Consider the following 23,566-nt stretch of genomic DNA (forward strand, 5'->3'; position numbering starts at 1 on the left):
TATACTGTGCTAGCATATATATGACAGATACATTCAAAAAAAGAATTTAATTGGGAAAATTTGAAATATCACATGCCATTAATTAACTTTCAAAAGAATTCTTATACCAGAAAAAATAAATTCACCAAAATAGCATTTAAAGAAAACAGTAGACATTTACTAGAAAAACTCATACATTCCTTTTTATTTTTTAGATCAAACATAATGGTTGCATACTAGACATGATTTATTGATAATAACACTTAGCAATTATATTTGAAACTTGATGGTAAACATTTGAGACAAGTGAAGTCAACCAAAGTTGGTACATTAGAATTAATTACTTCTAGTATTAAAAACATTCATTTCTGGGGCCGGCGCTGCCGCACAGCAGGTTAACGCTCTGGCCTGTAAGCGGCGGCATCCCATATGGGCTGCTTCTCTTCCTGTCCAGCTCTCTGCTGTGGCCTGGGAAAGCAGTAGAGGATGGCCCAGGTCCTTGGGCCCCTGCACCCGCATGGGAGACCTGGAGAAAGCTCCTGGCTCCTGGCTTCAGATCGGCACAGCTCCAGCCATTGCAGCTAATTGGGGAGTGAACCTCTCCCTCTGCCCCTCTCTCTCTCTCTCCCTCTCTCTCTCTCTCTCTCTCTCTCTCTCTGTGCATGTAACTCTTTCAGGCAAAACTAAATAAATAAATCTTTTAAAAAATTAAAAAAATAAAAACATTCATTTCTACATGTGAAACATGGGCCTAAATTATGTACTTTATGCTACAGGCATATGAACTTCCTGTCTAGGCTGTGTGTCACTCCCCTTCATTAAGTATTTTGTTATCCTATCCCAAGACACACAGAGTAAGTTGGTAGATGGAGACCTGACGTTTCACAAAAGATGGTGCTATGCTTTTAATAAACTTATTAAATGCTTGCCTCTTTCTTTCTCACTCTCTTTATCTAAGGCATGAATTCTGTTTGTTACTGTAATCGACCTATTTTTGTTGGCATAAGTCAGTATAAGGTTTATTTATTAGTTCCATAGAGGGTAGGTAACCTTTCTGGTAGAAACATTTAGTTTGAAAGATTCACAGTATTGAGAAATTTTTACTTGTGAGTCTTGCTGTTTTATTGACCTCTCACTAATTTGCAGTATTTGTATTACAAACCTTAATCATGAGGTATAAAAGAAACAGAAAAAGAAGAGAAGAGAAATCCAGGTAGAGGAAGATAATGGGTTGGTGAGATGGAAATAATAGCAGAACAGAAAAGCCAAAAACAGTAGGGCAAGAGACAGGCGGATAGTCTGTGTGGACAAATGAGGTGTCATGGAGGGGAGAGAGAGGAGAGAGAGGGCTAGAGAAAAGAAAAGAGATGCCCACATAGAAAGTAGAAAGTGAGGCTACTTCATTTCAAATCATAACGAAATCAAAGAGGAAACAATTCCATGACCTAAAAAAAATCCTAACACTTAAGCACAGATGGCTCTTAACTAAAGGAGGCTTCATATCTGAAGTCTAGAAGTAAGGAAATGGTATATACTGAGGGCTTCCTCTATGCTACGTATTTTGCTAGGAAATCCATTCAATCATTTCCTAGGACTTGTGTGTCTTCTCAATCCTATCTTTCTGCCACTGTCCCCTTTCTACATCTAGCCCACTTGCTTCTCAGGTTCTAAAGCATATTAAACTCTTTCTGCCTAGAGGCACTTCCCTTGTTAATTTGCTTACCTGGCAATCCTAAATGTTCTTTCCTCAGGAAATATTTATCAACCCATTCATCCTAAAATAGGAGAGTCCATCATACCCTTCCATGGCACTTACCACAATTCATAAATATATATTTATATATCTACTTGTTTGTTCGCTGTGCCAACCATTAAACTATAAGCTCCATGAGGGCATGGATTGTTATCTGTCTAGTCTGCTTTCAAATCCCTGAGTATATTATCTGACGTATAATAAGTGCTCAATAAACACTAGTTGATAAATAAATTTTTGTATAATGATCCATTTAATATTTAACACAACACCGTGAAGCAAATATTATCCACAGCTTATGGAAAAGTAAGGTTTACATGGCTTACCTACCTTACCCAAAATCATATAGGTACCTTGAAAGCACAGAGCTGAGATTAATCTGGGTCTTTCTCATACAGAACTCTTTATTATAACAAATAATGTCTATTCTTACAGAGAAACTCTTCCCACTTTATTCTCCCCCCAACACAAATTTACACAATTTAATGTAAAAAGTATCTCCCTTGACTACACTTCAAGTTAAAATAACAGAAATTAGAAGGAAATGATCACTCAATTGATTTCAAATTTGTAAATTTTGAAATTGTGTTCCATTTTTGCTTTTAGTATCAATATGTTACCATACCAATAAGGTGTAAAGATAAGGTGTATGGCATCTCTAGATGATCAAAAAAGCATAATCATCCCAATCAATGATTATCAGTTGTTAACATTTCAGGGATACAGCAACTACAATACATGAAAATGGCTAAAAGTAGACACAAAACCAAGATCTTAAAAACAAAAAAGTCAAAATTCTGAACAAACTCTAGCTTCTAAAAGTTTCTGTCAGATTTTTATTCTAAAATAAGTAAAGCAATTAAGCTCAAATTATTAAACAAATTTCAAAATCTACAACTTCAGTACAACCAACCATAGAGTATGATATTGGGAAGACAGGGATATAGTATATTAGAAAAATATTTAGTGATAAGATTTTTTCTCTTGTGCACAGAAAAAAAAAACAAACTATCATTCTGTTTATGATCCTAATTCTGCAATGTATGTATTTCTATATATTCACAATTGAAAGATTAGACATTTTACCATTGGTTATCACTGGTTTGTTAGAGTATAGAAACCTTACTTTATTTTTTACCCTTTACTTATTTGCTTACATTTTCTACATTTGATTAAGTAATCCAAAATATTAGTTTTCATAACCAGGCAAAATAATTGTTAATTTTGTAAGCCGAAAGCATCATTAATTCAAAAGATTATATTTCCATTTTAAAAAAACCTGCTGGCTACTTGTTAATGTGGCTATGAAAACTCAAACTATCAGTTTAACCTTTTAATCCCCATGACATTCACTAATTGTTGAATAGAATAAACCAGTTGTTTGGGTATAATGTTGATAAATTAACTACGTATCTTTTAGAAGCCATTACTCTACTGGCAGCAGAAATGTTTTTGCTCATGGCAGCAAGACACATTCTTAGCTATAAGAACTAATTAGGTACATCAAAAGTTTTCTTTAACTATGTTAATCAGTTATACAGACTTAACTTATGTTGGACAGTTTCTATAATTAAGGAACAACAATATACTATTTCATTAAAATGATTCATAGCACAAAAAGTAGTATATATTAATTTGAATATTTACTACATATTTAATCATACTCAAACCCATCACTTTTACCATAGGTTGAAAATGTTTAATGCTAACCTTTTGCCCAAAATGACTTCTAAAGCAAAGTTATGAACCCCAACTGAAATAGTGGGTTTGCAATGGAAATGCTGACAACGTTAACTATAGCAGCACAAACAACACTGACTATAATACAATCCTTGTTCAGATATAACTCACATAAAAAGTAAAAGCCAAGGGCTATGCATACCTCAGTACATTTAAGCCATTTTTCAACAGATTTGAAATCCATGTAATTCTGTATTCCTTTCAAAGCAATACCTGATGGTTTTTCAGACTTCTGTGTTTTGTTTTTAAAAATCTGTATATATCAATATCTCATACAACTCCCTGTGAAACATTTTTCTTCCTCTATCTTCAGCTAGTGAAAATGCTAATGAAACTTTCATAAAATAAATGGTATTTTTACCAGGGCTTGCTTTGCATTCTCAATATCCTTAGGAATGGACTTGTTTAGTGAATTAACAGATATAACAAAGGCCCAGTTAACTCTGGTTTGCAAAGCCTGTTAGTAGTGACTTTGCCTTAGAATTGTCAGTATAAAAACTAAAGAAGATAATATTGTTCCAAAACAATTTAATTAGCAATTCTTCTTTTCCTCCTGAATGTCAAAGAAGTGATTTCCTTTCTTTCATGCAAATATTTTAAAAGTCAGAGGAAAACAAGCTCTTCAGTCAAAAAGCTCTAACAAAAGCAATAGTGACAGTTGCTATTTATTTTTTAATTAAGATGTTATAGTACTCAAGGACTCACAGCCACACACGCACTGCACATTTGGATGGCTGGCAATAAGCACTGGAGAGGAGAACCTGCCTGCCAGGGACAGCATTGCTGCTGTTGTCTATAGATAATTCCCTCACACCCAATTTGCACAAACAGAATTCAGGAATCTGGAGAATGAAAAAGAATAGATCTGAGTTCTGTTAACTCTAACAGAAATTGGAAATTACTTACGGGAGATAGAACATTTATGTTTCTTCTGATATCAGATGTTTGCTTCTACTTTAAAAAGTATAACATTTAGATGTGAATAAGGCCTTAAATATCAACTTACAAATAACTTCATTAATCACAATCACTTCCCATTTTTTAATATAAGGGAAGACCAGAATAAGGAAATAGAATGGAGATGATTAACTGATTATGGTTCTTAGAGATGCAAGCAAAAATGCTGTTTATAGATATATATTTTACTTCATATAGGATCATGTTTAGAGAGATGCTATTCTACCTTGATTAATATCCATAGAAAATTAAATCATATTTTACAAAATATTTGAATTACACAAGCACTTAATATCACAGTAAGGCTTAGCATATACTTTCATATGCTAAGTACTCCAAATGAAAGCAAATCTTAGACAAATAATTAGTTTGGAGAAGAGAATTATACATATAACACAAAATAAAAATGTTAATTATTTGACCCTGCTATATACTTTGTTTGGTGATTTGGTCAAGTAGAATAAACTCTTTATACTTCCTTCCAAATTTAATTGATGCTATTGAATCAAAATTACAGCTAATTCTGTAACTAGTATTTTCCATGTGAGTGTCAGTGGTATAATACTGCTGATGGTGGAAATGAAACCAATTCAGGGAATCATGTCTGGTAAGAATAATAGATGTAAATAGTTTCAAATTATCATATATATTAGGCTTAATATCTGCATACAAATACAAATCCTCTTGTTTTTGCAATTTTTCTCCCAACTAGTGGTTTCCTCATTTACCAGTCATGTCATACTCCTAATCCAGTATACACTTAAGACCCATATAATTCCAGAATCTTTTCCTTTCTGGTCTCACATCATGATTCCTCGACATCTTATAAAAAGAGATCCTGTACAAGGAAAGATTCAAATTGTGTCCAAAAACCATTTAAAAAGAAAAACCCTTTCAAGGCTAACCAATATACTTCTTTCTGGAGGATATTTCCAGATTTTTCATTTTTCTTGAATTTTTTAATTACCTATTTTCATTTTATTTGACACAGAGAGAGAGATTGATTTTCTATCTGTTGGTTCAGTCTCCAAATGCCTGCAACAATCAGGATTGTGCCAGGTCACAGCTCCAAGGAACTCAATCCGGGCCTCCTACATGGGTGGCAGGGACCCATGTATTTGAGCCTTCATCTGCTAAATTCCCAGGAGGTGAATTAGCAGGAAGCTGGATTGGAAGCAGAGCCAGAACTCAAATCAGGCACTCCAATACAGAAGGCAGGCATCCCAAGCAGCAGTTTAACCACTGTGCCAAATGCTTGCCCCTATTATTGTTGTATTTATTAAAGGTCTGACAACACGGGTAATTATGTAATCTACATTCCTGCTTTTATAAAACAGGAAATCATAAAAAGAGAAAAATTTAAAAGTTAAAAACCAACAATGACTTTTGCCATTCCTCTTCAGGAGAGGATTATATAATCCATATAAAACTTCCGATGCTGTACCAACTGTAATTGAAGATTGGTTAGTTATCTGAATGCAGAAAGAATTTATTGGGTACACAATGGAATTTCACTTTACTAGATTTTTATCTTGGTAAATAGCATTTCTCAAGTCAAGCAATTAGCTGGGCTGGCATTTGGCTCACAACTTTCAGACAGAACAGCTGTCTAACTCCATTGTTAGCAATGCAAAAACATTAGAGACGGGGTGCTCACTGCCACATGGCAATTCTGTCAAGCCTTAGAAGATGTTACACCAATTATTACCACACAACCCTTGTTTATATCCACTTGACCCACACACGTGTTTAAACTGCATCCATTTCCTGAAATTACCTGCCTGTTTCAATTGCCTTCAGCATAATTATATTTCAGTGCATGCACATATAATCAGAACACAGACACATACATTTGTCTCTCTTTTAAAAAAGGAACACAAAAAGGCTGCTGATAACAAATAGGTATTTTGAACATGCACTGAAGAGACCTTAAACATTAAAAAGTAGCATGAGGAACATGTGGTAGTATAAAGCTGGAAAAATGGTGTCAGTTTTCCTCAATGAATTTTTGTAAGGATATCAATTAGATCCTACTTTTGAAAAGAAGATATTGGTACTGGGGACTTTAAAAATAAAATATATATAATAGAAAACACAAGAATTTCAAGGTGATGAATGTTTGCACACTTTGACAGCCTCTAAATCCGAGAACACTGCATAGTATTTTGTATTTGTTAATCTCCCAATAACTATGTATGGAGTTTTACAATGATCAACAGTTTATACAGGGGCCACCGCTGTGGCATAGCTGGTAAAGCCGTCGCCTGCAGTGCCTGCATCCCATATGAGTGCCGGTTCGAGTCCTGCCTGCCTGCTCCATTTCTGATACAGCTCTCTGCTGTGGCCTGGGAAGGCAGTAGAAGATGGCCCAAGTCCTTGGGCCCCTGCACTCACACGGGAGACCAGAGGAAGCTCCTGGCTCCTCGCTTCGGATTGGCACAGCTCTGGTCGTTGTGGTCATCTGGGGAGTGAACCAGCAAATGGAAGACCTCTCTCTCTCTGCCTCTGCCTCTCTATAACTTTGCCTTTCAAATAAATAAATAAAATCTTTAAAAAAAGTTTATAGAGAGGGAGGGCATTGTGGTACAGCAGTTTAAGTGGCCCCTTGTGATGCCCACATTGCATATGGGGTGTCATTGCAAATCTGGGCTACTCTGCTTCTAATCCATTTTCCTGTTAATGCACTTGGGAAGGCAGTAGATGATGGCCCAGGCATTTGGGTCCCAGGAACGTACAAGACCCAATGGACCTCCTGGCTCATGGCTTCAACCTAGCCTAGCCCTCGCTAGTGCAGTCAGTTGGGGAATGAACCAGCAGATGAAAGATGGTTCCTCTCTTTCTCCATCTCTCCTGCATCCCTTTTCTGTCACTCTGTTTTCAAACAAATAAGTAAATAAAATCTTTTTAAAAAGGGTTTATTGAGAAAGATGGTTAATTTTCAGGTCTATTTTATTTATTTTTACCTTTTATTTTTATTTCTTTGAAATAAAAATTCGAATAAAAATTTGAAAGGCAAAGCAATGGAGAGAGAGAGAAAAGAGGGAGAGAGAGAGAGAGAGAAATCTTTCACTGTTGGTTTACTCTGAAAATGCCTGCAACAGCCAGGGATGGGTCAGGCAAAAGCCAGGAGCCAGAAACTCCATTGGGGGTCTCCCATGTGGGTTGCAGTGGCCCATTGGGCCATCTTCCACTGCTTCCCAAGGTGTGTAATAGCAGGAAGGTAGGTTGGGAGAAGAGGTGGGACCTGAACCCAGGTACTCCAATATGAGAAGCAAGTGTCCAAAGCAATGGCTTAACCAATATGTCACATGCCTGCCCCTTCAGGGCTATTTCATTATATGTATGTATATACATGTGTACAGATGTGTATATATACATACAGATACACGTGTGAATGCATATTAGGATTTTTTTTCTTTTAAAACATAAGCCCCTTCACAGATTATATGAACAGTATACTCTATGCATACAGAACAATATTTGATTTATCTTGATAAAGCATATCTGAAAGATGTACCTATCCACTATTTCCATTTGCAATCAAATTAAATTACTCTACATGCTGCTGGTAACCAAGGCAAGACCTTTTTATGCTCTCTCAGAAGGGTGTCCTACATTTAATTCACTTAAAAACATCCTATGGCTGACCTGCATGACCAGACCCAGGCTTCAGTATTTCAGCCCCTTCTATTATCCATCTACACTGACTCTCTTGGACATCTTGTCCATTCACATGGATTTAAATAATACCTACATGCTCATGATTCTCATTTCTATCTCTAGCCCCAATATCTTCTTGAAGTCTAAATTCTCATATCTAACTGCCTACTTGACATCTCCATTTAGAATATATAAGAGGCATCTAAAACACAATATTCCAAATTTGAGCTTCTGATATATCCAACTCCCAAATCTGGTTCTTCCCCAATTTTCTTCATTGCAATTGATGACAAACCCATCTTTTCTGAGTTGTTCTGGCCATAACCTTTGGAGTCCTAATCAAAGAAATTTTACTCTAATGTTCCACATTTTGTTTATCAGCAAATGCACTTAGCTTTATCTTTAAATAGGTTACTTCCCATAGCCTTCACCACTGTCACTTCAATCCACGCAACATCTTTTCTCAGTTGGTATACTCCTGATGTCCCTCTGTTCTAGCCTTACTGCAATCTACTTCTCTAAAGAGAACCCTGAATGACTTTTTGAAATTTAAATCAGATGTTATGGTTCCCATACTATCAACTTGTTTATTACTTTTTAGCAAATTCTGAATAAAATTCAATGTTCATTTCAGGGCCTACAATGTCATACCTGACTTTGTAACCTAACTATAACCTAACTATACCTCTGACTTCCTTTCCTATCATTCTCCCCCTCATTTACATTGCTGTAGCCACTCTTATTCTTCCTCACATACATTAAACAGTACAAGACTCAGGGCCTTTAGCATTTGCGCTTGGATTGCTTGTCTTTCATCAAGATATGAACACGGTTGGTTATTTAATTTAAATCATTTCTGTTTAATCATAACATCCTCCAAGAGGTCTCCCTGACTGCTACATGTAATATAGCGCCCTCTATCATGCTCTGTTCCCTTGCCTTGATGCATTTTTCTTCATAGCAATTATGAGTCAAGGGAATTATACATACTTGTCTTTTTCTCCCATGAAAATAAGAGCTTTTTGTTCATTCCTATAGTCCAACTGTCTAGAATAATGCTAGGCATATGACAGGAACTCAAAATTACTTGTTCAGAAAATGAATGAATGAATGAATGAACTGTAGGATGAATAATATGCTACAGTCAATTTATGATTATAAGACATTCAATCCTCATTATCCTTGGATTACATATTTGAAAATTTGCCTACTTGCTAAACATCTATCTGTCACTTCAATCAATATTTGTAGTGATTCTATGGACATGCAGATGTGCAGAGTGGTGAAAAATTTCAATTATCCCAGGATGCTCAGGTGATGCTTTGACTTCTTGCTTCATATTTCACACTGTAAGCAACTGTACTTTGTATGGTCTATTTAGTGCCATGCTTTTCTCATGTTTTGTGTTGTTCTGGGTAAGCCTGTTGTTTATAATGGCTCCCATATAGGGTACTGAAATCTCATCTGGTGTTACTAAGAATGAACAGGCTGAGATGTGCCTTCTAGAAGAAATACGTATGCTAGATGGCCTTCATTAAAACATAAGTTACAGTGCTGGTCTAGGTTCAATTTAATGAACAAAAATATTCATTAGATATGGTAGTTTTCAACAGAAATACACACGAAACAAGGTTATGTATTCATCAGCTGATGAAAATGTCACGAGAAGCTCACAAGAACATTGCCTTTTATACTTCCTAGGAGCAATGGATTAGTATTCAATAATTCAGGGTTTGTGGTAATTTTATGGAACATAACTACCGCAGAGAATCAACTGCTTATACCACATAAAAATATATAAAATTGCTAAGTATGATTAAATTTTTAATTCTTTATATATGATCTAAAATTTATTATATTATTTGTATTTGTCATGTCATTAGAGTCTAAAAAATTCTTATTTATAAAATTTGCTGTGAATTTCTGAATATTAAAACAAACTGAAAATTTTCAATTAATTTGAGGCTCTTGATATATTTTGCTTTTGAAAAAATTGTAGTCATTTTAAACTTGGACCACAAATACCTATTTCCACTGGATCCCCTGTACCAGCACTGAGTATATGATATAGTTTCATTTTTTAAACCACTGCTCATTTGATTATTGAAACTTTAAAAAATATTTATTTATCTGAAAGAGTTACAGTGAGGGATGGCGCCGCGGCTCACTATGCTAATCCTCCGCCTGCAGCACCGGCACCCCGGAATTTAGTCCCGGTTGGGGTGCCGGATTCAGTCCCGGTTGCTCCTCTTCCAATCCAGCTCTATGCTGTGGCCTGGAAGTGCAGTGGAGGATGGCTCAAGTCCTTGGGCCCTGCACCCCCATGGGAGACCAGGAGGAAGCATCTGGCTCCTGGCTTCGGATCGGTGCAGTGCGCCGGCTGCATTGCGCCAGACATAGCGGCCACATGGGGGGTGAACCAACAGAAAAAGGAAGACCTTTCTCTCTGTCTCTCTCTCTCTCACTGTCTAACTCTGCCTGTCAAAAAAAAAGTTACAGTGAGAAAGGGAGAGACAGAGAGAGAGAGGAAAGAGATTTTCCATCCACTGGTTCACTCCCCAAGTTGTCTCAATGACTAGGGCTGGGCCGGGCCAAAGCCAGGAGCCAGAAGCTTCATCCGGGTCTCCCATGTGGGTACAGGGGCCTAAGGATTTGGGCCATCTTCTGCTGCTTTCTCAGGCCATAGCAGAGAGCTGGATTGGAAATAGAGCAGCCGGGACTGAACTGGTGCCCATATGGGATGCCGGCACTGCAGAAGGCGGCTTAACCTGCTGTGCCAGTGGCCCCTGATGAATGAAACTTGCATTCTATTGTTTTATGTTCACTTCTTCCATTTTTGGTGAGGATGAACATTTTTTCATATGTTTGCCTTCTGAGAATGTTCTATCCATGTGCAAATTGTCCATTTAAGAGTTAAGAATTACCTCTATTGAATTTCTAAGCTGTGATATCAATTGAGGTAATTAATAGAAACATCTGAAATAATTCATTTTCTTCTGAAGACCATCTGTTAAATGTGGTTTCTAATGGTAAATGAACTCATGATTAAATGTATAAATTATTTCAAAGCATATACAGAGTTCCAGAGAATAGGTAAATGAACAAAACTGACATATTTAAAACAAGATACACAAATGTGCAACTTAGGGACTGTGGGTCCCTATATTTGCATAGCTAAATAAACATGTGTTTGGTTGACAACCATAACCCTCAAAGAGGGTAGGTAATGGAGATATTTATTCTGTGCTCATCATCAGAATGTGTTATTATTCTCGATGGACAGATACAGAGGAAAATCAATTGAATATCTAAATCCTACTGGTATTAGTTTTATATATTTAACAGTTTACTGTAGTTTTAGAGTAAAGTATTGCTTGTATTTGTATGATTTCATTGGATATTTATAATTATAATAATATTCCCATTAAAATATAAAATTCACTAAAGTTTATATTTATTAGCTTATCTTAACTTTTGACAAAAATTGCAGATATTTCTCAGCTGTTTTTTACATCACTGTCAGTAACATTGTAGTAGAAAGAACAAGATATATACAAAGAATCTTTTAAAAGTTCATGGAAAAACATAGTATAAAAATGTAAATTCAAAACATGCCAGGGGACTCCAATTCATTCCCATCAAGGTGGCATGTACCAATGCCATCTCACTAGTCAAAGTAATTAATTTCTGTTCACAATTGATCATAATGATAGGGCTAAGAGTCAAAGGGATCACACAAACAAGACTAGTGTCTGCAAATACTAACTGATAGAATAAAAAAGGGAGAGAATGATCCAACATGGGAAGCGGGATACAGAGAAGACTCATAGAATGGCAGATGTCCTAAACAGCACTCTGGCCTCAGAAGCAGCCCTTAAGGCATTCTGATGTGGCTGAAGAGCCCATGAGAGTATTTCAGGCATGGAAAGCCAAGGCACTCTGGCAAAAAAAAAAAAAAAAAAAAACAACCAAACAAACCTAAATGAAAGATCTCTGCAATTGAGATCCTAGCGGAAAGAACAGGCCATCAAAGAAGGAGGTACCTTTCTCTGAAGGGAGGAGAGAACTTCCACTTTGACTATGACCTTGTCTAAATAAGATCAGAGTTGGTGAACTCAAAAGGCTTCCATAGCCTTGGCAACTCATGCTAGAGCCTAGGGAGATTACTGACACCATCAACAGAATGTCAAATTGTTAAGTCAACAACAGGAGTCACTGTGCACTTACTCCTCATGTAGGATTTCTGTCCTTATTGTGTTGTACAATGTGAATAAATGCTATAACTAGTACTCAAACAGTATTTTACACTTTGTGTTTCTGTGTGGGTGCAAACTGCTGAAATCTTTACTTAATATATGCTAAATCAATCTTCTGTATATAAAGAGAATTGAAAATGAATCTTGATGTGAACGGAATGGGAGAGGGAGCAGGAGAGGGGAGGGTTGTAGGTGGGAGGGATGTTATGGGGGGGGCCACTGTAATCCATAAGCTGTACTTTGGAAATTTATATTTATTAAATAAAAGTTAAAAAATGTAAATTCAAATGTTTTGCACCAAAATTAACTTTTCTTTTAATTTATAAATTTAGGAAAGAGAGAGAGAGACACAGAGAGAGAGAAAGAAAGAGAGAGAAAGATCTACCAGTCTACACCCCAGATGCATACAATGGCTGGTGGGACCAAAGCCCAGAGCCAGGAACTGAATTCAGGTCTTCTACATGGAAGGCAGGAACCCAATTAATTGCATCATCACAGCCTCCCAGTTTTTACATGAGTGGGAAGCTAGAATCAGTAGGCAGACCTAGGAATGGAACCCAGGGACTCTGATGGGGGATACGGGTGTCTTAATCACTAGGCCAAACACCTGCCCCTAAATTTATCTTTTAATTCCATTTTCCACTAACTTTTTGAAATACCATTTTAGAAGTAGACAAAAATCTTAGTTTTTATGTAATTGTGTGATCATGAGTACTTTACTTGACTTTTCTGTGACTAAAATTTCCTTCTCTCAAAAAACCATGCTTAATACAGTGCCTTGGCATAGCTCTTTGTAAACTGTAGTGATTATTGTCACTATTAGGTATCAGAAATTATGTAGCCAAATAAAGAAATAGTAAATAGTATTAGCTTTGGATATTCTGCTACAACTGAAAGCAAAATCCACTCTTTTAAATTGCACATAAAATACTTTTATTAGTTATAATAATCTTTTAAATCTAGACCTTTATTTTTTCTAACCTTTTATTATTATTACTCAACTACTCAATTAAATACTATATGCCTTTTTCTTTTCTTCCTTGTTTATATATACTAAAAACAAATATCATAACAAAATAGAATATTAAAAATTTTATGACCCACCCTTGAGTGTAGCACAATTATTCTTGCATAAAAGCATGGAGATTACTCAAAATAATGTGAGCTTTGTGACTATATTTTCAGTCTCATTTGTTAAAAGTTTCCAAAATGGAAAAGAGTAAAAGAACATGTAAAGAAAATAAAATTAATGACATCATATATTACTTCTGAAAGCTTTATAATTTAACAAGTGAATCTTGGCCTACATTTTTAAAATTAGGCTGAAAAAATAAGAAAAACACGATCAAAATTAACTGGAATTAATATCCTCATGCTAGCTTGAATAATAAACCATTATTCATATATAACACCTTTTTCCTAAGGCATTTCTACATTGAATATAATTTTATTACCATAATCACCTTGAGGAAAAGGCTAAATATTACCATCTTCAGTTTTTTAAAATAAGAAATATACAAATGAGTAAAAAGACACTAAGAAATGGCCAAATTATAATAAAACAAGCAGCTAGTAACAAGGATAAAACTACAATGTATATGTAATGATTCTTATCCCTAGACATATTATTTTTAGCATATGTTTCTTGCAGCTATGACTAGATTAGAATCCTCTGCCACCTAGCTTTTACTTTCCAATAAGATTGAGGGATGTCTCCTTACTAATTTAATGAATCTTCATATAAAAATGTCCATTTCTTTCCAACTGTTTTATGTGCAAATTGTTAAAGATTTTGAGTTATGTAAATTGGCACAAGAAAGTACTATATTTTCTTTTTACTGAGTTGACTACATCAACTTACAGATTTCAAATTCCAGCAAAGGACCTCAATCAATTTTCAAGAAACTATCAGTTGTAGCCACTAAGACTTGGTCTTTGTGTTCAAGTCAGCATAACAGGAGAATGTAGGCAACTGATTAGGTAACTCTGATATTATTCTGGTACTCTCTTGAAATTTCTAACAACTACATCCCTAAACTAGGTTCTGCCTTATTGACAGCTATATCAGACAGACTGGCAGTGGTACAAACTGCACTAATGGTAAGCAAGTTGATGGTCAGATTCTGTGTATTTTCCTCAGTGGTACAAAGAAAGCTCCATTCAGGGCCTGGTCTACCTTTTCCTTTCCTTTTTAACTTTATTTATCTATTTTTGTTTTATTTGAAAAGCAGAGGCCAAAAGCGAGAGAGAGAGAGAAATCTTATATCCAGTGGTTCACTCCCCAAATGCCTGCAACAGCTGGGGCAAAGCCAGGAGCCTCCAACTAAGTTTAGGTTTTCCACATGGGTGGCAGTCATCACCTGCTGCTTCTCAGGAAGTGCATCAGCAGGGAGCTGGATGGGAAGCAGAGGAGCTGGGACTCACACTGGCATTCCAACATGGGACTGCTGTGCCAAACGCGTGCTCCATGATCCACCTTTTCTTATAAATCAGCTCCGGGAGCAGAAAGTGGGTTCTTCATTTCTGTCATTGTCCCTTTTCCTTTACTCTTTCTTTTCCACCTTGATAATACTATTCAACACCAGTCATTAACTTCTTGCATCAAATATGTCAGGAGTTGATCATACATATGTATGGTATATAATGTGTTTGGTGGGCTTTTTTCTGACTTCTTTTTCCTTTTTAATTAAGGAACGTGCAATGACCCAGTCATAGTCTAAAAGACGCTTTGATAAAATTCTTATGTGACATGCAACTTATTGAAAATCAATTACTTATAATATCATCAGATCAACTCTGACAGCAGCTGTCTATTCATATTACTATAATGCATGTGATTCTTATGACTAAGCATGGGTAAAAAGGACCTTATGAGTTAAAATGTAGCACTTTCCTCACTTTGTGTTGTCATTGCATATTTTAAAAATTTGAATGAATGCCTTTTTTTTTTTGGCAGAGTGGATAGTGAGAGAGAGAGACAGAGAGAAAGATCTTCTTTATGCCGTTGGTTCACCCTCCAGTGGCCGCCACGGCTGGCGCGCTGCGGCCGGCGCACCATGCTGATCCGAAGGCAGGAGCCAGGTCTCCCATGGGGTGCAGGGCCCAAGCACTTGGGCCATCCTCCACTGCCTTCCTGGGCAACAGCAGAGAGCTGGTCTGGAAGAGGGGCAACCAGGACAGAATCCGGCGCCCCGACCGGGACTAGAACCCAGTGTGCCGGTGCCGCTAGGTGGAGGATTAGCCTAGTGAGCCAAGGCGCCGGCCATAAATGGCATTTAAAAGTTGCTTTGTTGAAGTATAACATCCATTCAGGAAAGTTCAAATAAGTGACCAGCTGAATGAATGGTCACATGTTACCTACAGTCCGATCAAGAAAGAGATCATGACCAGCTCCTGAGAAGCCTTTGGATATTCCCATTTTCAGCCACTAGCCGTCACCAAAAGAGAGTAACCAGTTTGATTTTTAGCAACCTAAATGACTTCTGGCTTAATCATTTTTAAAGAATACCTTTTGAATATAGTTTTTTAATTGTTGCTTAATGGATAAATTAACATGAAACATCTATAAATATAATATAGTTCATCCATGCATCCAAAAAGTTTCACCTCGGGTGAAAAAAAGGCTGTAGCTAGCATCAGGTCGATATTTAATAAGCATTCACCAAACTGAATTTACTATGTCAATACTTTGTTAGATCCTGCCCTGTAAAAGCAGACTAATATATTCACACATTACTGAGAAAGCATCAAGTCAAGATGCAGTCATAAACACAGAAACTCTCATACTGTGGTTCCACCATTGCGGTGCAGTGGGTTAAACTACCACTTGCAATGTTGGCATCCTATAGCAGAGTGATGGTTAGAGTGTTGGGTGCCTCACTTCTGATCCAGCTCATCAATTAATGTACCTAAGAAGGCAGCAGTAGATGGTCCAAATGCTTGCGTCCCTGCTGCCCACATGGGAGACCTGGATGGAGTTCCTGGTTCCTGGCTTTTGCCTAACACAGCCATGGCAGTTGTGCCTATTTGGGGGAGTGTACCAGCGGATAGAAGATTTATCTGTGTCTCCCTCTGTCTTTCAAATAAGTAAATATTGAAAAAAAGAAAAAAACTCTCACATTGCAATGCAAGAGATTGTAAGGTCAGATACCAAATTAAGAGGTTCAGATAAGTACTCTGGTAAAGGAGTGAAGACAGCATCCACTGAAAACTAGAAAGGTTAGCGATGCCTTTTTATACAATGGTGAGATTTAAGCTGGGCCATTGGAAGGATATGTAGAGCTGAAAAGTACAAAGAGAAGGGGGTAGCATTTCACTTTGGGAAAAACACAGAAAGTAGGCTTTGAACCAAGCAGGGTGAAGGTGTGAGATAGATAAGCTATGTATATAATTCTCTAGCAAAAAAGATTCTGGGTTGCAAAAGGTAAGGGACTCTGACAAATACCTAGAGAAGCATATAACAAATCATTGAATAATGTTGAAACAATATATGCAAATCCAAGTAGCCTTGATCTCTATTTCCTTCCACTGCTACCTGAAGATATTAATGTTCTGATCCAATAGTTCCATCTAGGAATGAAAATGAACTAGTGTTGGGGCCAACACTGTGGGTAAAGCCTCCACCTTCAGTGCTGGCATCCCATTTGGGTACCAGTTCAAGAACCGGATGCTCCACTTCAGATCCAGCTCTCTGCTATGGCCTGGGAAAGCAGTAGAAAACGGCACAAGCCCTTGGGCCCCTGCACCCATGTGGGAGACCCAGAAGAAGCTCCTGGCTTCAGATTGACGCAGCTCTGGCCTTTGTGGCCAATTGGGGAGTGAACCAGAGAATGGAAGACCCCCCCCCCCCCGCCTCTCTGTAACTCTTTCAAACAAATGAATACATCTTTAAAAAAAAAAGAAAATGAACTAGTGTTTATATATTATAAATTGAAAACACTGCTTGATAATGGCTAGATTATTTACCAGCAAGGAAAAAACATGGTTTTCTTTCCAAAGTCCTTTTGAAGAAGCATTGTATTAAAAATAGAATTTCTAGAGCTTATTCATCTTGCTTAACTGATGACAAAGCTCTAAAGATCATCTTACAACATTTAACTATAGTCAACAATGTTTTGTACATTTAGAAATTTAAGTGGGTAGAACTCATGTTAAGTGTTCATTCCACACTTAACAAAAATCTATGTATATTTTGGATCTCTTATTATTTATCTCATTTTTAAAGACACTTTTTTAAAAAATGATAAGTGACTTTGTGGGAACAAAGAAAAAAATTATAACAAATCGGAAAATTTTACATAGGTAAATAAATATTCGATTCCCTAAAACCTGATGCTATTCTCCTATATTTTTAACATATTTATGATATTGATTTGGCAGATCACAATTCATGCAGCAAAAAAAATGTATAAATTGTTTTAAACAGTATGTACAAAAATGTCCACAGGAAGCTGAACAAATAGTTTGACTTTTTAATTAAAATTATGTAGTGGTAGGTGAACTCAGTTTTATTCAGACTGTCAACATTTAAGTAAGGTCAAGAAATTCTACTGACATTTTGTCACACTGGTATATTATTCTTTACTTCTAAAAAGTAAGATTATAACTCAAAGTTTAAATCTCTTTAGAAATCCTTAAGTTTAACATTTTCACATCTTAGGCCTCATAAGTCACTATAAGTTAAATGCTCTAAAAACAATAGGATTTTGTTCCATAACACAAAGATTTTTCAATAAAACTAACAGTAGACAATATGAAAGTAATTTTTTCAGGCTTTAGAGTAAAAGATGGCAGTTATTTCAGCAGTTAGTTAGATATTACATTGCGACAGCCAACTCCCATTAGGTTCTATGAGACTAAGTCCCTACTGTTCATCATAAACCTTTTTTGTTTAGATCCTCTCCCTTATTAACTTGATTGCTTCCAATTTTAACTTTCTCTTTGAAAGAAGCAAAACGAGGACCAGAGAACACTGTTAAATTCCAGTGTCCTCCTTATTCAGGTTTACCTTGTTTATTTTATATTTATGATGAACAGTAATTTTAGGTTGCTATTTTCTGTTTATCAACTCCTCACAATGTTTTTTCAAATACGTCTGAAATATTAAAATGATATGCTATTACTTGGTTTAATAAACATTTATTGAGTACTTATATCTGTCTCAGATGCCGTACTAGTACTGAGACTCTAACGGCAAGTAAGACATAGTTCTTACAGCTAAGGAACCTAAACTAGGAGGTTCATTCAGAAGCAAACAATGAAATAAAAATGCAATTGTGGTAACGTGTTATATTATTGAAAAGGATGAAATGTTGCTGGAACACAGAGGTTGGAGATGTTAATTCTGTCATAACAGAGCTAGAGAGACTGGACTACTACATAGAAGAAGTGGTATTTACAGTTTCAGTAGCCGTTTTATTTGGTCAGCATTTACTTTCTATATGTTTTCATATATGTGAACATGGACCTCTGTTGTATATTTTAGTTCACAAAGAGAGTAGATATGAAATTGATATATATGTAACAAAGTAACTCTGGACAAGGTCAGCACAAATATAGTGACTACCATCCAGCTGTAGGATCATGGATAATTCCTTCATCATTTGGGGTCTCAGTTTCTTCAACTGTAAAATGAAGTATTTGGACTAAATGCCATCTTGGGTCTATTTTAGCAGAGATTAGATGATCTCTAAAGCTTCTGGAAGCTCTGGAGTTCCTAAAATGGTTTATTTCCCCCGACTTATATATGCTATCACTTTTTTTTTTTAATTTACTTCATAGATGTTTCCCTACATTTTCTTTAATCTGAAATTTCATCATTATTAATCCTGTGAAGAAGTCAGAGTGGATAACAGCTTATCAGCTACTAATATGACACAAAAATATGGCAGATAATACAAAGTATAGCTGATTATTAAAATTTAAAATTTATTCAATTCATAACAATTAACAGTGTTCATAGGAAACACAACTAGCTTATAGGATGGAACTAATTCAACTAAAGTGGAATCCATTTTGGATTTATGCAAAACCTTAGGATTAATAGTGCCTTCAAATATATTAATATAATTTGTCCCCTTTAAATGGAATAATTTTAATTAAACTTTAGTAACCCTTTTGGTTTATCCCTGGAGCCAACCTATAAAACAGCAGAGGTTTTAAATCAAACATTTAAAAGCCTTAAAGCTGAAAGTTACAGTGACAGCGAAAGGGGGAAAATAATAAAGGATTTATCAACCATATCTAGTATACCAGCAACACTTTCTACAATATATACCCATGACAGATAAACTTATATATGTGCACACACACACACACACACGTATATATAAAGTTAATCACTGGAAAAAAGGTAATGTGGTTTATCAGATGAATTTTCAATGCTTTACTAAGCAATGGAGTCTCTATCGTAACCATTTTTTTCTTCCTAAATACTTGTTGGTATGTGACATACGAATTCAAGGGCCTAAATATTTATAATTTAACCTAGAGTAAAATGACCAGAGCCATGTTATTTTATTAATTCCACTGGCAGTGAAGTTGCATTACTAGATTTTCTTCTGAGCTTCTTAAGTATTATAAAAGTATCTGTTAGGAAGGAAGGGATTCCCTCACCCTCCCTGTTTGCCTCTCCTATCGCTGCAATAATAACTAGCCAAACAGCTAAATAAACCCAGACCCAAACAAAATCATTCTCTAATTCTTCAGGCAATGTTTCATGAACTTTACCTACCAATGTATCCTAATGGAAGAGAAGACTGAACATGCACCCCTACGGATCTGCTGCAAGTGTGAAATTTCTTTGAAGTTATCTCTTATATTTAAAAAATTCATGTTTATCTTGCATTCTACTCCATAAAGTATATGTTTTAATGTAAAACTTGTGTGTTTTTCCTCAGTATCATTGAGTTACAGGGCTCTAGGAAAATATGCTAAGTTTATACCACAGCTGTGAATCTCCCAGGAACACCATTTCAGGTGCTAAGGTTTACAAAGAATAAAGGCGATTATAAAATAAACTTTTCTCTGGCTACCACATGGTATTCTCCTTTCATTTCTATTTATTTCAAACTGATTTTTCTTCCGTTGTCAGTAATTTTGAGACCTACAATTTTAGTACTGAACTAAAATAAATATGTTATTTTCTATATAAGACAGGAAATATCTTTATCAAAACAGGTAACTGGATTCTAATAATCCAAAAACATAGACACAGGTGTTAGTAGTCATACAACTGTCCTATAAATATAAGTAATACAATTCAATCATTAACTGCATTTGTTTTATTTTATGTATATCTACCCAGTTTTTTAAAAAAATAGGCACTTATCTGTTTTTTTGTTTTGAAGTGAAGGGAATCATTTAAAAAGGGGACAGTCTAGGGCTGGTGCTGCAAAGCCACCACCCACAATGCTGGCATCACTTATAGGCATTGGTTTGAGTCTGGGCTGTGTCACTAATGATCCAGCTCCCTGCTAATGGCCTGCGAAAAACAGCAAAAGATGGCCCAAGTGCTGGGCTCCTGCCACCCATGTGGGAGACCTGGATGAAGCTCCTGGTTTGGGCCTGGTCCAGCCCTGGCCATTGCGGCTATTTGGGGAGTGAAGCAGTAGATGGAAGATCTGTCTCTCCTTCTCTCTCTGTAACTCTGACTTTCAAATAAATAAATAAACATTTAAAAAATATAAAGGAGACAGTCCATCATCAAATAAAATGAATTATGTAATATTGACTTATTTTTCTTTTTCTTGCTGACTGTGAATATACATGTTACAAACAGTACTAAAGGTGACCAAACGTGATTCAAACAAGATTCATATATTAAACCAATAAGGCAAGTTAGACTCAAATAACCAAGGAAATGCGTTTAACTATAAATAAGAGGTAAGTGGTTTGACCTTTCATCATGTTTTGTTTCTTCTTGCAGACTAAATTCAAAATTATTTTCTCCTAAGTCTTTAGTAACAAAACAATTAAAAAGGAAGAAAAAAATGGAACCATATCCTTAAGAGCGATTTTACAAATGACAGTCAGTTGTCTTAGAGGACAGGGCAGGTAAGATTTCCAGGCAGGGGATGAAGCATGAAATTGTACAGAGTCAGGATTATTATAAAGGAATAAACATGGCTCAAGAGAATATATGTCAGAGTGCAGTGAAAAGAGAACTAGGAGGGAATGAAAGAAGGACGCAAGCAGGTAGAATGTGCCTAAGAACTTTCTGAGTTGAGAACTGTGCACCTGAATTTCACAGGGAAGGAAAAAGAACTAGTCAAACTTAACTTGAGAATGGGGATTGCTACAGCCGTAGCAGTGAAATGGGAAGAGGATTTCTGGCAACAGCATTTTGAATACACTAGCAGGAAGAATACATAAGAGCAGAAATAATCAAAATACGACAGAGAGATTTTGCTCTTGAAATGGATAGGCAGAAAGAAGCTGGCGATACTGTAAAAGAAAAATATGAAAGGATTTAGCAAAAGCCCAGGCATAAGGAACAAACAGAATTGAATATAACATATACTTATCGGAGAGTAGCGACCTATAAGATAGCAATATGATTTTTTCACTCTAATAAGACAACAGAAATAACTATAATATAATGGTATACCAATTACCATTGCCACTACTACCTTTACTAGCAAAGACAGTGGTATAGCAATAGCTGGATACTTAATATGTGTCAAGCAATTTATGGTACTTTTTATATATGAATACAATCTTATTACTATCACTCTCATTTTTCAAATAAAGAAATAAAACCTGGGAAGTTTAAATTACTAGCTCAAGGTCACAGAAGTAAATACTAGATTTCCAATTAGAAATTTATAGTACCTAACTCAAAAGTTTATGCTCTATAGTCTACCTTCATCAGTGGCAGTAGTGACTAAAAGTGTATGATATGATTTAAAGTCTCTCTTAACTATATAATGCACATGTAAAATCGTATACATACAAGTATAGTTATGTATTTTGTTAAATGCCTATAGTTATATATACCATATACATAGACACAGACACACATACACACACACACACACACATACAAACTGTGAAGCATGTGTTAGAAACTTAATGTTCAAGGTAATTGTGTTGGGAAGAGGAGCCTAATGGGAGGTGTTTAGGTCATGAGGGCTTTACCCTCATGAATGGATCAATGCCAGTTATAAAAGAGTCAAGGCTATGAGTTCAATCTCTTATCCTGTCTCACCATGTGACACATTTTGTCATGTTATGATGTGAAAAGAAGTCCCTCATCAGACGTGGCTCCTTGATCTTGAACTTCTCAGCCTCCTGAACCTAAGAAATAAACTCTGTTCTTTATATATTATTCTACAATCTTAGTGTTCTATTATACTAACATAACATAAAAAGGACTGTCTCTCACACACACACACACACGCACACGCACACACACATATATAAACAGATATTTAGACTTAAAAATCAAAGATGGGTGGATGTTTGGCCCAGCAGTTCAGATGCTCATGCTTTGTATCAAAGAGCCTGGGTTTGATATTATACCTACAATTCCTGACTCCAATTCCTGCTCATTCAGATCCTAGAAGGTGATGGCTCAAGTAATTGTGCTTATACCACTCAACTGGGAGATCTGGATTGAGTTCCTATCTCTCAGCTTTGGCCATGGCCAAGCCACAGTTGTTTCCGGCATTTAGAGAATGAACCAGTAGATGGGAGTTTTCTATCTCTGTCTGTCTCTACGTTTTTCTACCTCTCAAATAATAAAATAAACATTAAAGGTAAAATAATACTTCTCCACATATGGAGGCTCACTTTCAGAATAATTCCTTTGATTTCTCCTCTTAACACTTTCAACTTCTTGTAAGAGCAGACAATATTAGCTGATGGCCAGAGCTAATTACCTAGAATTAAAATCTTGGAGACCCATTTTATCTGCTCTCCTGTTTCTCACTGGTAACCAGTCTTGCCTATTCTATCCCTTCAATGTTGCCATACTGCCTATCACATGAATACCAGACCCATTAGCCTAACACTGAAGTCTCTCTGATGCCTACTTCCCTGCTCCAGTCTTGCAGTCGACTATTCCTCTCACCTGTCTTAAATATTCAGCCACTGTGCCTTGCTTGCGCTTTCTCCCTAGAAAGAAAACTTCTCATATTTTACCCTTTAGCCACTGTCACTCCCCCTCTTCGTGGAGGAACGACACAGGACCCTGCGCTGTTCTTTTGTCTGCTCGGCCCTC

General features: G+C 36.2%; 1 protein-coding gene across 1 annotated transcript in view; it reads right to left on the reverse strand.

Moving 5' to 3' along the window:
* Positions 1-23,566, reverse strand: part of DIAPH2 (diaphanous related formin 2) — a 947,972-nt gene that overhangs the window by 420,051 nt on the left and 504,355 nt on the right. The window lies entirely within an intron of this gene.

This window comes from Oryctolagus cuniculus, chromosome X, assembly GCF_051225735.1.
Source record: "Oryctolagus cuniculus isolate XC-2025 breed Fujian yellow rabbit chromosome X, ASM5122573v1, whole genome shotgun sequence".
Taxonomy (NCBI): Eukaryota; Metazoa; Chordata; class Mammalia; order Lagomorpha; family Leporidae; genus Oryctolagus; species Oryctolagus cuniculus.